We start from the raw sequence: 8,541 nt of genomic DNA, 5'->3' as shown, positions 1-8,541 counted from the left end.
GGCAAATCAAGAAGACCATAACACCGGCGAGCCTTAATACATTCAAACAAGGACGACGACACCACATCACAAACGAGAATTTTCACCAAGTTCAAAAATATCAAAGTCTCGTTACCCCATTAACCAAAGCCTGAACATCCATAGTCCGATTGCCTTTCCTCCATTGGAATTAAATGTCGAACCTCTAAACCATGCACTAAAAAATCCTCATTTCGAGTCATTCACTGCTTCGACACATGAACAAGCACCCTACCATTACACAAACACTGTGCGATAACAATGCATGAACATAATAATAATCTGTGTATAGCCTCGAAACCATAGGAAATACAGATACTGGGCTGAAATGAGATAGCACCCTTCCGCAAGGCAACGATAATAGCCTTCCCGAATACGCAGGGAGAAACATCTTGCACCATGACTGCCATACCATTAAAACTCATTGGTGTCCAATTGATAATAAGCACCCGACGTTGCATAAGATTGAGTAGAAAGGAAATGAAGGCATAAGTTTCAATGGAATCAAATCGCACGATGAGGAATCAAGAAGGGAAGTGCTCCTAACAGCCCTGTAGCCTCTCGAAGATAAGTACAAGCGTCTCTGTACTGATCTGCAAGACTCTACTAGAATTGCTCATGACTCGTGAGTAAGGGTGGCATGTGGGCCGGTTAGGACCGGGACCGGCCCAAGACCGCAAGCCCATATGGGCGGTGGGCCTAAACGGTCCTAATCGGATAGGACCGGAACCATGGGGAGGTGGGCTGGGTAGTGGGCCGGTCCTATAGGGGAGGCCCGCGAGACCGAGACCGGCTGAGAAGTGGGCCGGTTCAAGCGGTCCTATAATTTTGAAAAAAAAATTAACCGTTTGGCCATTTAAAAACTATCCATTTGGTCTGCCAAAATAGCCGTTGGCTATTTGCAAAATAGCCATTTAACCTCCCAAACTTTGTTTTAACCCCAAACGTTTTATAATTATACTTTTTCCCTATTTTTAACTATAAATACCCCCTCATTCTTTTATTTTTCTCACAAAATCATCAATCTCTCTCTAATATTCTTCTATAATTGCTTACTTAATTGTTATATTTTGTGCAAAATTATGAAGTTGGTGCATTGAAGTCTTCAAGTCTTCAACGATAATTAATTTTCAACAAGTTGTTCGTCAATTCGGTAAACTCGTTCCAACTCTTAAGTTTTTATATTATAGTTTTATTTGTTTTATTTACTTTGCTTGATTAATTAAGATGGCTTATTCCTTAAAAAATATTTAGTAAAAATAAGGAAAAATCCAAGAGTGGTGAATCTAGTAGCCAATCTGTTCCTCCTCCACTTCCCCCGGCTCCCCGACCCAAGCCTGTTACCCGTCCTGCACCTCCTATTCTTGATAGCGATAATAGTTTATTATAATTTACCGAGAGTCAATTTTGCCATAATATTGCACCCGTTAAACAATTAAACCATGAATATATGAATGCTCTTTATGGTAATCCAACTATTTATGAAAATGATGATGAAGAAATAGATTTTGATGAAACGTAACCGGATGACGATACACCCACTAGTCCTGCTCCTGAAGTTAATCCAACTAATAATTCGCCTGATAAATACTTGTTTGTATATCGTTAGTGGTGAACAAAGAAAAATCACACTTGTTGTACTGACTCATCTTTTAAGATCTAAAAGAACCTTTGTGACTCAATGGAACTAGATGTAGGTACCACACCGGTATACGAACCAATACAAAACTCTATATCTCATTTATCTTTTTGTTCTATTAATTTTCATTATCTCTACTTTTTCTCTAACCTATCTTTTGTAGGAAAAAGAGTCGACTAAAATCAGACTTTGTCAACTAATTTTTAATTTAACATAATTTACCCCTCCCCTCATGTGTTTCGAATTGGTTGTACACGCTACAAAATATGGTCCATGTCATTTTTTCTAAAAGCTTTTATGTAAATATTTTTAAGAAAATGTGATTTTGACTTAAAATGGGGCTAGAGTTGACCATTGTCAATATATTTGATAAACGATCTCGGATCGGTATTTTGATGAGTTTGATAGGTTCATTTGACGTTTTAGGACTTGTACCGTATTTGGCTGGGGTCCCGGGTGACCCCAGCGCATTACAGCGCATTATGTGAAAAGTTAAAAAAATGAGTTCCAAAGTTGAAATTTTGAGTTTTGGATCGATTCTTGATAATTGATGCTATTTTGATGATTTGAGTTAGCAGGTGAGTTCATATAATGTTATTATACTTGTGCACATGTTCGGATTGGAGCCCGAGGGGATCGTGTGAGTTTCAGATGTGTTAAGGTTATGTTTGGAACTACTAATTCACAACAGCTAATGTGTTCAGGTTTCAAGTCTCGCATTTGCGAAGACATGACCGCAATTGTGAGCCTCGCATTTGGCGAGACATCACATCATCTCTAACTCTTCTTTACTCTCTTAATTAGACTTCTCGATACCTAGAAACCATAGGCTGGAAGGTATGCCACTGACGACGCTGCTATCATTCCTGGATACTGAATCCCAGAGCTTCTAGCCTTCTATATGAAGTATGGACTATTCACAACCTTTCTTTGCCTTACTTGCCTTAAAATCTCGCATCACATCTTTTATCTCTTTCATAACCTTCCTTCCACATAGGTATAATTCACATCCACAACTTGAAGCTCTATTATAATACTTGCACCTTTGGTGCATACCCAATCCGGTGAGAGCTTCATACTGACTTCTTATGAGGCTGGTACTCTTCTAACTAGCTTTATCGTAGAGCCATTATGGAATATGGCTATCGTACTATTTCTTTTGCACCTATGATATTTAAGAGTGATCCTGTAGTGTTCTCAATCGCGAGGTCTATAATTTTCTGGGTCCAATAATCAGACTCCTGATTTACTTAGTTAATGTAACGCTTTAGTTTCCTCTTCCTTCTGATCATCCTTCATGTAGGCTTAATCTATCTTCTGATATGCGGCTCCTAGTATTAGTTATTACTTTAGCCTTTCATGGGTGCTATGAAATATCCATGACACAATCTTCTAACAATTCAATCCTTTGTCCATGCCCTGGGCTCAATTCTTTCTTTTAACTTATACCAGAGTCTTCTACGGCTGTATGATTGTCAACATATATGTTGCATGGATAATACTCCAAAATCTTATGTGTGTTTATAACGTAACTAACTCTGGACCATTGATTGAATAATTCCTTTTGTTCCTTCTCAACTTTCTTTAAACGTAAGCTATTACTTCTCCTGGTCATTCTGCCACTTGTTGCATGCATACTTAGCTTATCTTAGTTCCCATGCATGTCGGAATTTTGTGCAATTCATATGGTCTCAAATATTACTTTTGATTTTTTTAGCTCGCAAATGTGAATTTGGACTGGGACTAAAGACTTCTCAAAGGCGAAGAAAATGATGCATTTGCGGATATGCGGGTGGTCGCATTTGTGACCTTGGAGTCGCATTTGCGACTTGGAGCTGGGGGCACAAATCTTTGAAAATGCAAAGCTTAGTTCGCATTTGCAATAGAAGGGTTGTTCACAATTGAGAATGGGCAGTCGCATCTGTGATGTCTGGCTCGCAAATGCAAATTTGGACTAGGACTAAAGACTTTGCAAATGCAAAAAATAGGCCGCATTTGTGGACATGCGGGTGGTCGCATTTGCGACCTTGGAGTTGCATTTGCGACTTGGAGCTGGGGGCAAGCAACTTGACAAATGCGAAGCTTAGTTTGCATTTGTGATGGAAGGGTTGTTCACAATTGCAAATGGGTAGTCGCATTTGCGTTATATGTGGGTCAGTGACACTGATCGCATTTGCGATCAGTGGTTCGCATTTGCGGACAAGAGTTCACAATTGCGATGTCTGCAGCTGGGTAAAAGTTGGGGAAAATGGGACTTAGCCCATTTCACACTAATTTTCAACCCTAAGATCTCTAGCGGCGATCTTTTATGAACACTTTATCCCCAAATTCATTGGTAAGCATCTTTAACTAGTTTTCAATCAATTTCAACTACTTTTACATGAATTTTAACATCAAATTCATGAAATTCAAGGTGGGGTGTGTATATGCCCCGACCGTGGGATAAGTATGCAGGTGGAATTTTCCTTGCTTGCACCATGTTAATTTGCTTATTGTGTCTTTCCTGCCTTAGATAGATTGTAAATTCTTAGATTACTAGCTTTTAAGTTACTTCTTATATTGAGATTGTTTCTATATTGGGTGTTGAAAACATGAAAATTGTTAATTAGTTGTTGGCTCGAATTGTGGAAATATTCTCGTATGATGAGTGGAATTCAATACTTTCATTGAGGTGTATTTACTTCCCTCCTTGCTTGATATTAGCGTTGTTGTTGTTTCTTGGTAAGGAAGAGTGAAGAGCACGAAGGGTATTCCTGTGCCTCATTTGTATATTGATATCATTAATTGAGTAGATGTGAGGATAAAAGTACGAAGGGTGATGTCGTTCACATGCTTATTAATTATGAGGTAAAAGAACAGAGGGTGATGCCGTGTATGTGCATTTATTATGATCATGTGAGAATTAGAGTAAAAGCACGAAGGGTGATGTCGTGTACTTGCATTTATGCTATATGTTGAGGATGAGAGTATAAGCACGAAGGGTGATGCCGTGCAATTTGTTTATTTTATTGCTTTGACTTGATAATCGAAATGTAAACTTGACTTGATTGTTTCAGAGCTAATTTTGAAAGAGGTTTACTTGGTGATTCTTATTTAATGTTCCGCTCATTTCCCCTTTCTACATAGCCCTACCCTGTTATTACTTTTGACGCTTTATTTGTTATTCCATTGCTTTATGTATATAACTACACAATCTTTTAGTAGGTGTCTTGTCTTAGCCTCTTCACTACCTCGTCGGGGATAGACTCGACACTTACTGAGTATGCTAGGTCTGTTGCACTCACACTATACTTATACACTTCTTATACAGATTTTGACATTGGTACCAGCGAAATCCCGAGCTGTACTTAGCGGATACAAGAAAATGATTCAAGGTAGAGCTACATCCCGTTCGTAGGCCTCAGAGTCACTTTCCTATCTTCACTGTACTCTTTCTATTTTATTCGGATAGTATTGTATTTCTTTCAGAACTTTATATTTAGCTGGATCTAGACGCTCATGTACTTGTGACACCAAATATTGGAGTGGTTTATTCTAGTTATTGGTTTTAGAACTTTATTATATTATTATAGAGCTATTTTTATGTTATGTTATTGATCAATTGTCATATATTTAATGCTTTACTTTTCGTATTATCTGTTGTGTTGGCTTCCCTGGCGAACGACGTTAGGCGCCATCACGACTCTAATTGGTTGGAAATTTGGGTCGTGACAAGTTGGTATTAGAGCATTAGGTTTTTTAGGTCTCACGAGTCATGATCAAGCTTAGTAGAGTCTTGAGAATCGGTAACAGAGACGTCTATACTTATCTTCTAAAATCTATAAGGCTTTTGTAAATTTTACCTTCTTTCTTTCTCTATCGTGCGGATTTTTTCTATCTTTGAGTTTGAATCATTCTATTCTTATTCGCTCACATATAGTGAGGACATGTACTACATCAGTAGCTGGTCAGTAGTCGGAGCCCTAGGCTGCACCACTACCAAGGGTAGAGGCCGGGGCCGAGGTAGAGCCAGGGACAGAAGCAAAGCTCAGCCTAGAGCCCACGCAACAACACATATTACAAAGCCTTAGATCGACTAGTATGAGCAGATCCATGTTCTGACCATGCCAGTTGGACCAGCTCAACTTCCAAAGGATTTCATTGCTACCCCAGTACTTTAGTATGCCCTAGTCCGTCTGGTTGATCTTATGGAGAGTGTGCCCCAGGCCGGTGTATTTTTCTGTAGCACCAGCCATCTCTCAGGCTGGGGGAAGAGCCCAGACTACCGCTACTCACACTCCATAGTTGATGGCTCACGGATATCATACTACGATAGTTTCATTAATTGGATCGGTTCAACCTGTTATTGCTACCCAATCTGGGGAGGGACCCGCGATGTCGTTTGAGGGGGCTGAAGAGTTTGGACAAGTTCACTAAGTTGTTTTCCACTCATTTTGGTGGTACACTTTTCGGGGACCTTCATGATTTCTTGGAGTGTTGTCATGAGGTATTGCACAACATGGGTATAGTGGAGTCCAACGGAGTTGACTTCGCAGTATTTCAGATACATTGCTCTGCCAAGAGGTTATGTTAGGAGTATGATCGGGGCAGACCCGGTGGTTCACTTCCTCTCACTTAGGCTTAATTCTCACAGCTATTCTTGGAGAAGTTCATCCCTTCACTCAGAGAGAGGAATTCCATAGTCACTTTGAACACCTCTATCAGGGTAGCATGATCGTCACTTAGTACGAGACCAAATTCGTGGATTTATTCTGTGATGCAATTATCTTGATCCCTATAGAGAGAGAGAGAGAGAGAGAGAGGGTGCAGAGGTTTATAAATGGCCTTACTCGTGCTATAGATGGTCAGGTAGAGTGAGAATGATATTTCTTTCACTCGAGCTATGGAGATCTCTAGGCGGATTGAGAGGATTCGTGGTCAGGGTAGAGAGGCAGCATCTGAGAAGAGGCCTCATCATTTTTGTGGTTTTAGTGGTGCCTCGTCTAGAAGAAGGATTTCATTTGGTAGAGATATCTCGTCATGCCGATTTAGTCTGTGCTTCATGTATCACATGGGGATTCGGGCAGTCGTGGTTCTTATGGGGTCTCATTCTACAGTTCACCTACAGGTCCGATTAGTGCATCTCTAATTTAGAGTTATCAGGGTGGTTATTCAGGTCGACATGGTCTGTTCCGGGGTCAGCAGTCACTTCACCTGAGGGCGTGTTATACTTGTGGATATTTGAGGAACGTCGTGGGGTTAGCCCTAGGTCACAGAGGTGCATGCCAAAACAGGGTACTCGTGCCATAGTTCCGGCACCGGTTGCTCCACCGCTTTCTCAACCAGCTAGAGGCAGGAGTCAGGCAGCTAGAGGTGGAGGCTAGTTAATGAGAGGCGGATCGATAGGTGGAGGTCAGCTATGCATTTCCAGCTAGACCTGAGGCAGAGTCGTATGATGCGGGCATCATATGTATTATTCTGGTTTGCTATAGAGATTGATCAAATTTATTTGATTCCGGCTCTACTTTTTCGTTTGTGTCATCCTATTTCACTTTGTTTTTGGATATATCTCATGACTCTTTGACTACTCCTATTTATGTGTCTACGCCCATTGGGAATTCTATTATGGTGGACTATCGTTCTTGTTTGGTCACCATCAGGAGCTGTGAGACTAGGGTTGACCTTTTATTACTTGATATGATAGATTTTGATATGATCTTGGAAATGGATTGGTTGTCATCGTATAATTCTATCTTGGATTTTCACATCGAGACTGTGATGTTAGCCATACATATCGGGGTTGCCTTGACTGGAGTGGAGAGGGACTCCTAGTCACTCCACTAGCAAGGTCATTTAATATGTGAAGGCTCGGCGTATGGTCGAGAATGTGTGTTTGGCATATTTGGCCTATATCCGTGATTCTAGTGCTAAAGTGCCTTCCATGGATTCAGTTATAGTGGTGTGGGAGTTCCCAACAGTGTTTCCTACAGACTTGTCGGGTATGCCACCCAACAGAGATATCAACTTTTACATTGACTTGGTTCCGGGCACTCAACCTATTTCTATTCCACCATCCCGTATGGCCCCATTTAAGTTGAAAATATTTAAAGGCACTGTATCAAGATTTGCTTGAGAAAGGATTTATTAGGCCTAGTGTCTCGCCTTAGGGTGCACCGGTGCTGTTTGTAAAAAAGGATGGATTATCGGTAGTTGAACAAGGTTACTATCAAGAACAAGTATCTATTGCCAAGGATTCATGATTTGTTTGACCAACTTCAGGGTGCAAAGGTATTTTCCAAGAATTATTTGAGATCTGGTTACCATCAGGTGAAGATTAGGGCATCAAATGTCCCTAAGATAACTTTTCAGACTTGATATGGTCACTACGAGTTCTTGGTAATGTTATTTTGCTTAACCAATGCCCCAAAAGCCTTTATGGATTTGATAAACCAGGTGTTCAATACTTAGCTAGATTCCTTCATGATCGTCTAGATTGATGATATTTTAGTTTACTCCCGCAGTCAACAGAAGCATGAGTAGCACTTACGGATCATACTTCAGACTTTGAAGGATCGTCAGTTATATACCAAGTTATTGAAGTGCGAGTTTGGGTTGGACTTGGTTGCCCTTTTGGGCCATGGGGTGTCTTCCGAGGGTATCAAATTGGATCCAAAAAAGATTGAGGCAGTTCAGAACTGACCTAGACCTACTTCAGCTATAGAAATTCAGAGCTTCTTGGGTTTGGTGGGTTATTATTGCCGGTTTATGGATGTATTTTCATCTATCTCATCCCCATTGACCAAGTTTTCCCAGAAGGGGGATCTTTTTAGATGTTCCGGCGAGTGTGAGGTGAGCTTTCAGAAGCTCAAGACTGCACTAACTACAACTTTAGTATTGGTATTGCC

Source organism: Nicotiana tomentosiformis, chromosome 8 (assembly GCF_000390325.3).
Source record: "Nicotiana tomentosiformis chromosome 8, ASM39032v3, whole genome shotgun sequence".
Lineage (NCBI taxonomy): Eukaryota > Viridiplantae > Streptophyta > Magnoliopsida > Solanales > Solanaceae > Nicotiana > Nicotiana tomentosiformis.
Note: the sequence above shows the minus strand (reverse complement) of the source record.